Raw genomic sequence first — 14,967 nt, 5'->3', positions numbered from 1 at the left:
ACATGATCGTCATTTAACTTCTACTGGGATAAGTTTTAGAAACAATTGGCTTTAGTCCAAGTGGGAGTATGTTGGGGTTTAGTGTCCTATAGACAATTGTTGCAGGATACAAACTTAATGTAAATGAATTGTTCTTTATATTATTTGTTTTAATGAGATATATGTTTTATAACTATATATAAAGTCAATCCCTTTTAAGCACTAAATAAAGTCTAATAAAAAGAAATCCGTAAGTTTGTTTAAATTGATTATAAAGTGTTCATACAAGCATGAAGTGAGACAAAACTTTATAATAAACTAATAAACTTAAAACCACCCCAAGTCAAGTGATATGTTTAGGATTGATATATCACGGTTGAGACTTGTATGTAACAATGTCTTCTGTCCGACAGAAAGCTGATCTCACAAGCTTCATATATATAGATATCTGGACAGTTAGATAGATCCGATGAAACGTCGTTCATTAGGATTGGGGATCCGATTTGAGATAACAGGATGGATAGATTCATCCTTGTCACCTGTTCATCTCATTGGTATTAATAGGTATAACTAATCCTCAGACTCAAAGGAATGTTAATTGGTCATCCTGAATTACTGAATGTGAGACTTTGATCCTGCGGTCCCACGATCCTTAATAGAGATGACTCTGGGGTGTGAACTGCAAAGGTTGGGTGTCACAGGAGGTAATTTCAGGGTAGTTATACATTGGATTGAGCATTTATCACTCCCGATTAATGGGAGATACATCCAAGGATCGCTTGTGGAAGACTCGACTCTAAATCCTTGCAAGGTGATAGCTTAAGAGTAAGAAATACAAATTTCACTTAACCTATCTATTTGAGTTGACTCGGCCTATACAAGTAAAACGAACATCTCGCTATATGTGACTTGACATCACCCATAGTCATAAGATTCAGTTCAAGGATGTAGTTGATAAAGGATCGAATTATACCGTAACTAATACGGAAGGATTAACGACAGAATCAACCTGTCTTCTTAACGGACTCTAGGGGAATGATTACAGACTTGCCAATAACATACTCAGTACATCATTCCGTTATGCAAGGATTAAATATAATTCTTGAAGAAATTAATTTAATAGTTGCATACGGCCAGAAGTAGTAAGAACCTAATGGATCACACATAAGACTTGGAACCAAAAGAGAGATGGATGTCATTAATAGATGGAAGCCCAATTGAGCCCAGTAAGGCCCATTTAAATAGAGGGGGGCCGAAATTTATATATAATAAATAAGGAATTATTTTAATTCCATTAATCCTAATTTGATTAGGTTTGTGAATTAAATTAATTAAGAGATAATTAAGTTATGAGTTTTAATTAGATTAATATACTCCTATTATTATCCAATTAGTTTATTTATTATTATCCTAGATATATTAGATATATTATAAGATAATAATTGGGAATCCTATTCCGAATTGAATTCCTATTAAGTAACCTATTCCTATCTAACTAGGGTTTAGATACAAGTTATTATATATACCCCATACTACATGAATTTCGACTAAGCCATATACTACCCCTTTGTGATTTTCGAAATTGCAACTAAGAGAGAGAAAGAGAATTCGACTCCCCTAGTTCGTGGACAAGAATTCATATGGCTTCCATCGATCGATTAATTTCATCTATCTCCCTTTTCTTTGATCTTGTGTTGGTTAATTAGAGGCAATCTATTTTGGTTGCATCTCATACGGTTGATTCTAACTTAACCTCACCGTGTTATACTTCGTGCTTGGGAACTCGGAGAAGAATTGTGGGCGCTTCTTTAACAACGGTAGATTGTTCTTCAAAAGGTATTTCTTCTTATCCCTCTTTATATGAAATAACGATTAACGAATCCTATGGTTAAAAGGAAGTAGGCTAAATTTTTTATATTTCCGCTGCTATACCTTAGCCTTATTTTCCTTCATAATTATGGTCAGACTCATGAAACTGAAGGGTGTCATGATCAGACAGAGGATCAGAGATATTTTAAATCCTTAGTCGACCAGGTCTCTGACAAAATAATTGGGATCATTAAGCCCTACGTTGAAACATATTGTGACGTAGTCGGTGATGGAAATTGTGGCTTCCGTGTTGTTTCTTCCTATATTTTTGGCACCGAAGAGAAGTGGCAATCAGTTAGGCATCACCTTAGGAATGAAGTAATTGCTAACCGTTCTCGGTATGAATCTGTGTTAATTGACGGTGTTGATGCAGCTATTAATAGAATCAGTTGGGACGGTGGAGCTTGTTCGCAAGAGCATTGGATGCTCGCTTATGATGACATGTTTCTGATTGCTACATTGTACAATGCTGCTGTAATGTTTTTCGGTTACATGGGTGGAAATAACTCTAGTTTTTGTGGTACTGTTTTACCAGTGTATGCCCCTTCCACTGCTACGAGACCAGAACGAGAGATTTGCATAGCTCATTTGGGTACGCACTGTCGCCACTATATTCGTTTAAATTTATCTCCTAATTTTCCAGTCCCTCATGTACTAGAATGGTGGAAGGGGCACCATGAACGTAGCGTTGAAGGGTGGGATCGCATTTATGCAGCTAGGACAACACAATGGATAAGACTGGTTCAACTTAGATCTGGATAGCTTTATATGCGTTACAGGTTGATTCTGATTGATTCTAGATAACAAACAGTTGCTGTTTTGATTCAGTTTTGTTCATTCGAGTTACATGTTGTGTCTGTAATGTGTCTATAATGATTCTGGATTGATTTGTATTGATCTGGATAGATTTATATGCGTTACAGGTTGATTCTGATTGATTCTGATTGATTCTAGATAACAAACAGTTGCTGTTTTGATTCAGTTTTGTTCATTCGGGTTACATGTTGTGTATGTAATGTGTCTGTAATGATTCTAGATTGATCTGTATTGATCTGGATAGACTTATATACGTTACAGGTTGATTCTGATTGATTCTAGATAACAAACAGTTGCTGTTTTGATTCAGTTTTGTTCATTCGGGTTACATGTTGTGTCTGTAATGTGTCTATAATGATTCTGGATTGATCTGTATTGATCTGGATAGATTTATATGCGTTATAGGTTGATTCTGATTGATTCTAGATAACAAACAGTTGCTGTTTTGATTCATTTTTGTTCATTCGAGTTACATGTTGTGTTTGTAATGTGTCTGTAATGATTCTGGATTGATTTGTATTGATCTGGATAGATTTATATGCGCTACAGGTTGATTCTGATTGATTCTGGATAACAAATAGTAATTAACAACGTACTTATAAAATTAAAGTACTAAAATATCAAGTACATAATAAAAGATGTTATCTGAATGCCAAAAAGTACTAAAATGCCAACGTCCATATACTTATAATAAAAAGTACTAAAAACACAACCACAAATCACTTGACCGAATTCCAAGCATCCAAAATCTGGTCGTACGACTGTCTCCACTCAGCCGCAACATCCTCATCAAGAAGGTTCATCGCGTCCAATGCACCTTCTCCCCAGTTAACCCAACGGCTAACCGACTAGCAAAAGAAATAACCCAAAATGAATAAATATCACTTCATTTAATTTCATTCTGATAATTGTAAATAAATTGATTAAAAATTAAATTACTTACCACTTCGCTGTTCGAGCGAGTATGAATAACCGGTCCGGGTGCAGGCATATCCGGTAGTAGCTGAGGGTGTGAATGCAGACAGTACCACGGCATGTACTGCTCCTCACAGTCCGAAGGAGTCCGTGCAAGAGTGAACCGAGACAATATAAGCATGCAAGCCTCGGGAAACGAGGTCCAAAGATCCTCCACCATATTGGCGGGCACTTCTACCCGATACTTCAAGCTGGACCAAGGACGTACGGACTTCAACGGCCTCAAGATCGGTCGGGGTATGGTCTACACGTAACCTAGCTAGCGAAGGCATCTCCCCAGCATGTACGGCTCGATCACATCCCTGTAACGTATCCATCCGGCGTATATCGTCCTAGGGGTATGCGTAATGACATCAGGACCATACGGCATCCACATCACCTACAGACGTATACAACAACATTAACATACAAATAATACAAGTAAATGAATTTGGATTTTTTAATTAAATTGAAATTGCACCTCATCAGCAGTCAATCTGTCAAGCCGGACACGATATGATTTCAGTCGATCCCCACTATTCTCCAACAGTATAGATGGCCACATGCAAGCCATCGGCATCGCTGGATCCAATGTGACTCCCTCCCACTGAGGCCTGAAGCATGGGAAGTACTCATAAATCCATGCCTGAAGCAGTGTCAGACAACCCGTGATCTGCCCGCAGTCTCCTCTGCTAGCAATACCTAGATGACGATATAGATATGCTAGTGCAGCTGAGCCCCATGAGAGTCCAATGGCTCCAGATACAGAGTCCTGTACCTCCAACAGACAAGAAGGTCGAATGCGGTCTCCACTCTTATCCACGAACAATGTGCAACCAAGCATCAGAAACGTCCAAGCAGTAGCCTGTGCATCAGCAATCCGATCTCCTTGACAATAATCCAGGACGGAAGCCGCTCGTATACCACCATTAAAGTAGTGACCCTGCTGCAACTCCTCTCGAGTCATACCAAACAACTCCATCACACAAGACTGAAGCTCCTCAACACTCGCATCAGCAGTCACCATAGCCCCATCGATGGGGATGCGCAAAATCTGCCACACATCATGCAACATAATGCTCATCTCACCAAACGACATGTGAAATAATGACGTGTCTGGCTGCCACCGCTCCACAAAAGCCGCAATCAGGGGCGCATCGATGTGGCCATACATGATATTGGGTAAATGGGACAATCCAGTTGACTCTATATGGTTCTAGATCTGCTTAGAAGCACCACCGTACCATACACACAGCTTCCCACAGTATAATGATCGTGTCTGACACCTGAGGAGGCCCCTATCCTGCCCGATCCAGATAGCATTGGCAATATGTCCCAGGAAGCTCGGGATCACAAGACCATCAGATGGACCCCCAGGAACCGGGGTCTTCACGATCCAGTCATCCTCTACATCACTCCTCGAGCGCTTGCTGCTACCTGAAATTACAGTAAACTCATTTGTTATATTCGTATATTTTATAATAATCATGAATAAATCACATAATAATAAGTAAATTTAAATTTCTCACCCGAAGACGACCCTGCTGTAGAAGCAAAACGTCCGTCACGACCCCTCGGTATGGTCTTAGTAGGTACTGGCACAAAGGATGAACTCTGAGGAGGCATAGAGTCAGGTCTGTCCATCTCTACAGCATCCACCATCTCCTCAGGCTGTGCCCTCTGGGCATCCCCCATCAATATCTGGTCCACCCGTTCCCTCCGGGCAGAGGCAGTCACAACACGTGACTTTGTATGTCTCTTTCCAGAACGGGCCTCAGCAATATCAGCCTGTACAAACCAAAAACATTTTACATATATATATATATGCAAATAATGCATTTTTATTTAAATATACTCAATTTCTCATTTTTCGGTTTTTTTAATACTTGGGGCATTGCCATAGGCCGGGTCGAACGAAGTTATTTAAAAAAAACGAAATTTCATGCCGAATTTTGCCTAAACAGACCGCCGCAATCGTCCGGCCGCTGGGCCAAACGGTTGCGGCGCTCGTGTCGGCCATAGGGCCGACCTAGGCGTCGTTCTTGTTCCGCCTTAAGGCGGAACGGGCAGCGCGCACCGTTCCACCGTACGGTGGAACGCATGTGCCGCTTGTTCCGCCGTAAGGCGGAACGAGCATGGCTCTCGTTCCACTGTACGGTGGAACGATTGCGCCTTTCGTTCCACCGTACAGTGGAATGAAGGCGCCATTCGTTCCACCTTACGGTGGAACGAACGGCCGTGCCGTTTCCACCACGGGTGGAAGGGGCAGTTCGTCCGTTCCACTCGTGGTGGAAACGGCACGACGATTCGATTTAGTGTAAATTCATACGGGTTCCGCCTCCGATTCGGAGGCGGAACCCGTGATTTCTGAGTAATTTAAAAAAAAAACTTACCGGAGATTTCATGAAGCCTTTACCCGCTCCTGGCTTTGGCGGCATGTTGTTTTAGGTCGGGTTTTTTGAAAAATCAAAAAGCTAGAGAGGATTTGAGATTTTTGAGTTTTTGAGTTTAAATTATGAGGAGGGCATAATTGTCAAAATAGTGCGGTGGTTGGAAAAAATATTGCGGTATATAGCAGCCCACATGAAATATGGGGGAATGCTGGGGGGTTTGAATTAGTCTTTTTCTAACAGCGGGAAATGTCTAATGTTTGCTTTTCAAAACAAACAGGTCTTAGCCCAGTACAATCTTAGCCCGTCTAAATTAAAAAAGGAGTGAAACTGGATTTGGTCCGAACATTTTTTTAGATAAAAGCTTGATAGATCTAATCCATTAACATATTTAGGTTAAATATACTTTTTTTTTTAAAAGAAGCAGTACCAATTTATTCAATATCAGATAACAGAGTAGCTACAAGAAAATGAGGGGGACAATGCCACTCAACACGATCAGAGCTCGAAACAATGGCCCGCGCTAACACATGAGCCGCTGAATTAGCTGACCGTTTAACAAAAGATATAGAGACATTACACAATACTCGTAAAAGAATACAACACTCAGAAACAATATCACTCAAGTATGACAACTGAACAATTGACTTATTAATTGCATGAACCACCGATAGACAATCTGAGCGAATGTCTACATTACACAAATTGTGAAGCTTTATCCATGAAAGAGCCTCACGGATTGCCATCGCTTCAGCAAGAATTGGCTCGAACATACCATCCAACTTACCATGGGATGCAAAAAAGCAAAGGCCTGAGACATTCTGCATTAGAAACCCGTAGGAACAGTACCCTTCATCAGCAAACACGCCCGCATCCACGTTACACGCCGACCATCCATCCACGGGACATTTCCATTTCACCTCCCAAGTTTGAAGTGAACCACGAAGAGTCTGTCTGCCCTCCTGTGCAACAGACCAGCTCTCTTTCTCTCTAGCGACAAAATCGACAATTTGCATAGCCGAATCAGAGTGACCTTTCCAAACCATTTGATTACGATTACGCCATAGTGCCCACAAAACCCAAACCTTCTCAACCAAACTCCTTATATCACCCATTCCCAAATTTGAAATTAACCATTCAATACAAGAAGGGATACTACACATTCGATTATCACCAAAAACACAATACCAAACCTCAACAGCAATGCTACAAGATAGAAACACATGATTTTCATTCTCACCCGGATAGTTGCAAGACGAACAGAAATTCACGAGATTGCTATGTCGCCATGCCAAATTCGCCATTGTAGGTAAGCACTGTCCAACAAGCCGCCACAAGAAATCCCTCACCTTCGGCGCAACTGGTAATTCCCAAATTCTTTTCCAGTTTATCAACGGCTGTTCTGATTGGACAGATTGAGAGGCTTTCGCCACCCTATACCCACTCTTAACCGTGTAATTTCCGTCCCTCTCGTCAATCCACATCCAGCCATCCTCTTTAGACATATCCCGTTTTGGTATTGCATTTATCAGATGTCGGTCTCTCAGGCAAAAGGATTCAAGAATATCCATATTACATTGCCCATTTCTAGTAAGTAAAGAGTTAACAGAACCATCTCCTAAAGTGAGATCAGTTAATCTCTCCAAGTGAGGATCACAAAGTACAGGCAACCAACAATCATTCCATATATCAGTATTTTTCCCGTTCCCAATTTTCCTTCTAAGACCAATCCTAAGAAGATCCCTCCCTCTTAAAATACTCCTCCAAATGTAAGAAGGGTTATGACCTACAACAGCTGATAAAAAAGTACCTGAAGGGAAGTATCTGGCCTTAAGAACCCGCGCCACTAAAGAGCCAGAATTCTGGAGAAGTCGCCATCCCTGCTTTGCGAGAAGAGCAAGGTTGAAACTCCGAAGGTCCTTGAACCCCCTGCCTCCCAAAACTTTAGTAGTACACATCTTTTTCCAATTAATCCAGAAAATACCCCGCCCTACAGAATTGGGGTTTCTCCACCAAAAACGACTAATCAGGCTATCAATTTCAGAACAAAATTGATCCGGCATAAAGAAAACGCTCATGACATAGGTGGGAATTGACTGAATAACAGCTTAAAAATTTCAGGTTAAATATACTTAAATTAATATCAAATTTAGAATGGCCATCCACTAAAATCTATCTATTTTTTATATCGCGAACTATTAATATTAATTTTTATATTTATATATTTATATATTAAATATTTATTTTTTAAGTATAACTTTTATTTTATTTTATTAATAAGTTTTTAAATAATTATCGTTTGTTTTCACATTGGAGACAATTTTGTATTCTTCTAGGGACTATACTTGTATGAAATTTAAACGTACAAAATTAGGACTCTTAAGAGGGGGGGAAATTGGTATGTAATTGCCATCAAAGATGGATGATTTAGAAGTACTCGAAATTAAGTTAGGTGTTTTTAAAGAGGGGATGATGGCTTATTAATCCTTAATTCAGACAACACAAAATTCAAACATACATAAAAAAAAAATGACACATGCCTACTACATGACAGAAATAGCCAAGTAATATTAGAGAAAAGTTAAATAAATAAATTTCAGTGGTTAACTGTGTTAGATTTTGATGATATAGATCGTGTTAACTTTAATGACTGATGAATTGATTTATTGACGTTGTAATTTGATACAGTGGAATATTGGACTTTATGATAAGACAAATTGACTACATAACGTTATTTGTTTTATATGTATTTAAATTTATATTTTTAAATTTTAAAAATAATTTATTTTATATGTGATGTAATTATAAACAAACTGTAAATGTCCCTTCGGGGACATCCGATAAAATAAACAAACTGTAAATAAAATATTATTTCAAATTATAAAAAATGCAATTTCAAACATTAAATAAAATGAATAAAGTTTTTTAAACTAATTAAAGTTTTTTCCTTTTTAATCTCCTTTATAGTAACTAAATAGGAAAACGTTAAAAGACCCATCAATTTGAACTAAATAATTAAATGAAAAACATATAAGGGCCTAGCCCAACAATATATAACATTCTGAAACCCTAAGCAATATATGTATATATATCACCCGCCGCCACCCATTAACATTCTCATTACCCCTCTCCATAACTTTCTGAAACCCTAAACATAAATATAAATCACCGGCCGCCACCCATTAATCATTCTCATTACCCCTCTCCATAGTCTTCTGAAACTTTATAAGCACATATACAGTAAAACCTCTATAAATTAATAATGTTGGGACCATGAAATTTTATTAATTTATAGAGATATTAATTAATCGATAAATTAATAATTATTAATTTATAGAGTGATTTTAAAAAAAATTTAAAATAAATTTTAAATTACGAATTGTTTCAAACATTGCAAAATTCGTACAAGGGATGAATCTATCACAACGAATTTAGAGAAAGCAATCACTGAAGAAGACATTCATGGACTTGAAGGAATGATTTGTCAGCTTGGTTACCCCAATCAAATGAATGTCAATCAAATATTTGATTATCTAGGTGAAAACAATGAATGCTCAGAAGTCCAAAGTTTAGAAGAAACAATGTCGAGCTTTGAAACCAGTCACAAAAAGGAGCAATTACAGCATCATCCACTCTTTACAATTTTTTGTTACAATTTGACAAGCATACACCGGAACTTTTGAATGTACTGAGAATAGTTAGGGATGAAATTCAACTAGATTTAAATTTCAAGAAAAAACAAAATACTATAGATTCATATTTTGCTAAATTACCCTAGGTATGTATATATCTATATATATTTCGCATATGTATTTAAGAAATTATTAATTTATAGAGGTAATAATATAATGTATTTATAAAGGGTTGGTCCAGAAAATTATTATCTTATTAATTTATTAAAATTGATCATTTTTTGAACTGGCCCAAGTCGGAACCAGAAGAAATTATTATTTTAAAGAGTTTATTAATTTATCGAATATTAATTTATAGAGGTTTTACTGTACATATATCACCGGTCGCCACCCGTTAATCATTCTCATTAACTCTCTCCATAATCTTTTGAAACTCTAAGCGCATATATATCATTGTCTCACAATCTCGAGTAGCCACACAACAATCATGAATGATCTTGCATCTCCTCACAATCTCGAACAGCCACACCCCACATGAATGGATCTTGAAATCATTATTTTTCTCAATTTTTCACTTACTTACGTAAGTCTCTACTGTTAGATATGTATTTGTTATTAGATTTCTCTGTATATTCAAATAGTCAAAAAAATAATATTAGTTGCTTGATTATTTGAATATTAAGAGAAATCTAATAACAAATACATATCTAACATCTACATCTATAATATTTTGTTCTCTAGTTGGATTTGTATAATATTTTGTATCTAGCTAAATGTGTTTTTTGGATGACAATTGACGATGGTTTTTTTGGGATGAGATTTTAAGTATTTGTTTTGCAAAGTTACAAAAATAAATGGAGCAGTTATAGTCTTTTTTTTTAAGAAATCGGCAAACCCCTTTAATTAACAAATAAATAAATAAATAAAGTGTAACCTATTGAAATATGTTTGAATTTTACAAAACGGAAATGCTAGTAATTGAATCACGTGTGCTAACTATACACAATCTTTGTTTCCCAAATGGGATAAACCCACACACTATTAGATTTAAAAAGGAAACAAGTAACATATGGTTAAATTAAAATGATTAATTAGTTAATTACTCGCATGAAATAGAAACCTGAGTCTTCATCATTTTCACCTTCTGTTTTTCTTGATTTTTTTTATTGATGGTATTTCTTGCAATATTATGATATTTCTTGCCATTTTCTTACCATTCTACTCTTGTCACCTTTTTACACTAATTGTAATTAATTAGAAAGATTAAAAAAAAAATCTTATAAACGTGAACATTACGAACTAATTATGATGATACGAGGTTGTAGCTAATTTTTAATCGATTAAACAGTTCGAAATTGATTAAAGATTCTTTAAATAGTGTCTGTTTAGTTTAGTTTTTTTTCCACTGCGAATAATAGAATATAAGTATTTAATTATAATAGCTATTAAGAAATAAACACCGAACCTTCATCATTTTCACCATGTTTTTCTAGTTCCAAATTGATTAAATATTCTATAAACAATGTCTGTTTAGTTTTAATTTTTGTAGCTTTTTTCACTGTGAATAATATAATATAAGTATTTAATTATAATAGCTATTATGAAAGAAAAACCGAGTCTTCATCATTTTCACCTTGTTTTTCTTGCAATTTTTTTTATTGATGATACTTCTTGCAATTTTCTTACAACTAGTGATACACCCGTGCAAATGCATGGTTTTTTTATTATTTTTAACGAATGTGTGTTTATTTAATTTATATTAACTTTATTAAATTAATGTTGTACACATTCAAAATAGGGCCAATTACATCAATATCATAATTAACTATAAAATTACAATTAAGTCATATCATCAAACTTAATTCTTAATATGTCATTATTCTCTATATATTATGATTTTATACCATAATTTAAAAGTTCTAGACTCCAATGCATAAATCATAAACCCTAGAAAATATATTCTAGACTTCTAATTTATAAATTCTAATCCTCAAAATATATTAAATATACTGATTTTACTAGTTTGACATAATCCAAAATTATGACTTGACATAGTTGTAAATAGTTTCTGAAAGATGAATTTCTGTGTAATTTTCCCTTCAAAATATCCTAAAACTTAGATTTACTAAATCGGACGGTGTAAGAACAAATTCATATGGTTAGAGTCCATGTGAGCGTAACCAGATTTTAAATATATAAATTAAAGACAATAATAAAATGTTATGTAAAAGAAAAACTAAGAATAAGTTAAGTATAATTTACACAATATTATTAAAAATCTGTTTAAAATATACATTTTGAGTATAATTTTTTATTTCGTCATGTTCATCACAAATTATAAATTATAGAGCAGAGTTTTTCCGGCTTAGATCAAAATTAAGACTTTTATCATTTTACATAAAAAGTTTCTTATATGAAAATTGTATTATTTATATTTTTAAAATCCGGTTACGCTCACGTGGACTCTAACCATATGAATTTATTCTTACACCGTTAGATTTAGTAAATCTAAGTTTTAGGATATTTTGAATGTGTACAACATTAATTTAATAAAGTGATTTTTAAAACATACATAATAATAATAATTAATATAAATTAAATAAACACACATATATCTTATATTTATCTCCGACACATACTTCTCCCTTACAAATCATATGAGATTGTGAAGTGGTTTAAAAAAAAAATTAGTAAATATTCTAAAATCTCATCTTTTATCAACGAAATAACATCTCTGAGATCCCAACAGAAAATTTTGGGACAGCTTCAAGCTTGGATCTTAGCTCAACCAACATAACTGAAACCATGAAAAGATATAAATGAAAACCAATAGTCATAAATTTCACGACCAATGCACCCATAAATTTTAAAGACAAATAAGAGGCACTGATCCTCTATCGGTATTCTTAAGACATTCAACGAAGGAGAAGAAAAGTGATGTCTATAATTTCAGTTCATAAAATTTTGCCTACCTCAGATTTCCATTTATAAGAATGAAGCAGAGCCCAAATAAAGAAGAAGAAAATGAAGGGGACAGTTAATTAAAGTACAGAATTTGCCAGCACCCTCAAGTCATAAGTTATTTAGAGACTTGACTCTGCTTCTTTGATGCCTATTCTTTGTCTAGCTTGGCAATGCTCTCTCTTCAGTCCTCTCGATTTGTTAGACAGTACCATCTCTCCAATCTAAATGCAACACATTAATTACATTAAGAGTTGAACATGTTCAAATCAGCAATAGAAACACTAAATAAGCATCAAACAAATGGCATATAAGATAAAGAAATTACATTTATCTATTAGCAAGGAAATTACCGAATGAAGGAGTGATTCTCTTAATGAGGAGACTAAGTTAAAGAGTTTTAGTAAACATTAGTATTAACAATTTTTGCTAATCATAAATCTGGTGACTTTCGCCTGTTATATAAAGGAAAGGAAGAGTTGGCGAACCTTTTGGATTCTGAATAAGCTTTACTTTACACAGAGTTTAAGAAACACAATATCAGTAGAAAAATATACCTTCAATTGAAACAAAAATAATGTGGATATTAAGTAACAGTGACCAATTATGGAAGCTATGAATTTTACCAATTAAATAAATCCCCAACTTCAATATGTTGATACCTGATTCAAGCTGGCAGTTGAAGCTTGGCATTATTTTTCCATCTGTGGGGAAAAAAGACCAGGGGTTATTATATGTCGCATTACTAACAGGAAAGAATGATTAAGATAGAAATTTAAACTTAATTTTTTCATACCTAATTTAAACGCAAGCTGAATTAGACAGATCTGTAGTCGAAACTGAAATTTGAGAAAGGGATAGCAGAGCCATTGAGGGAATTCTAAGATTTGAGAAATCATAGCTTTTGTACTTTGATGGAGAAAAGGAATACTTTTGGAGGCTAGGTTAGCATATGAGTAGGAGAAGTTTGCAAGTATTAAGGAATGGGTGAGAGAAGACAGTTGAAGAGTTGGCTTAGAATGTGGTTTCTTGAAGGAGTCTTGGAGAGATCAAGCCATAACAATAATCGCTTAAAGATTGAAACAGTTGGAAACAGAGAAGTTGTGAAAGATTAGGATTCATAAATATTGTTTGTTTTGTATCAAACCAAGTTGATAACGGAGAAAATTAATAATTTTAGAAATTCAAAAAATCATTTAAAATTACAAATAAGCTAAAATTCTATAATCATGACACATAAGCTAAAGTTCTAGTAATGTGACAAGTGTGATTTTTGCCAGCTTTTATATAGATAATAGATTCTACTATTGTCACATTTTTACACTAACTGTAATTAATTAGAAATCTTTTAAAAAATCTTATAAATGTGAATATTACTAACTAATTATGATGATATGAGTTTGTAGCTAATTTTTTAATCCAATTAAATAGTTGGAAATTGATTAAATATTGTCTGTTTAGTTCTAATTTGTGTAGTTTTTTTCACTACGAATAATAGAATATAAGTGTAGATACCCATTTTGTCCGGAGTAAATTCTCTTTTTTTGTTCTTACAATTTTATAATTCTAATCAATTTATTTTATAAATATTTGCATAGTAAATATTTTGTTTAGTACATTGATATTAGTTGAAAAATTAGTAATTATGCAAAACAGGGTGAAATTATATTGATAACCCTTAGAATTCATTATAATTGATTAAATGTTTATGTTATAAAGATTTAATCAATTAACTATGGTGTTCATTGTTAACTAGAAAAATGTTTTTTTAGTTAAATATGGATGTTATTTTTTATACAATTGTCTAGCTATAAAATACTAAACATTGCTATGTTGGAAACCCTTAGTTAAGGGGGTTAATTTAATAGTAATAAAATCACCATACTAATTATCATTGACATTATAAATAAAATGAGAAAAGGATAGATAAAGTAAAAATAAGACAAAAAATAAAAGTTTATTAACCAAATTCCAGAATTACAGTTAATTGTCCAAGCATAAGACCCAAGTCCAAATTCAAAGCCCATTAAGCAATCAATTAATAATTAAAATGTACAAAACTAATAGAATTTAACACTAATTAACAGCATTTTACACTAAATAATCAAGAAATCTGCCGATATAAAGAGTGCTAGTGGACCCAAAGGGGGGGGACAGACAAAAAAAAAAAATTTAGAAGAGAAGCAGCTTGACTCTTTCATACTTCTCTCTTGCAGAAGGTAAGAATACCATTTCTTTTTTATTCTTTAGTCAACCCTTTTATTTATTACTGAAGCTCTTTCATACTTCTCTCTTGCAGAAGGTAAGAATACCATTTCTTTTTTATTCTTTAGTCAACCCTTTTATTTATTACTGAAGCACTTTAG

This window comes from Euphorbia lathyris, chromosome 6 (assembly GCF_963576675.1).
Source record: "Euphorbia lathyris chromosome 6, ddEupLath1.1, whole genome shotgun sequence".
Taxonomy (NCBI): domain Eukaryota; kingdom Viridiplantae; phylum Streptophyta; class Magnoliopsida; order Malpighiales; family Euphorbiaceae; genus Euphorbia; species Euphorbia lathyris.
Note: the sequence above shows the minus strand (reverse complement) of the source record.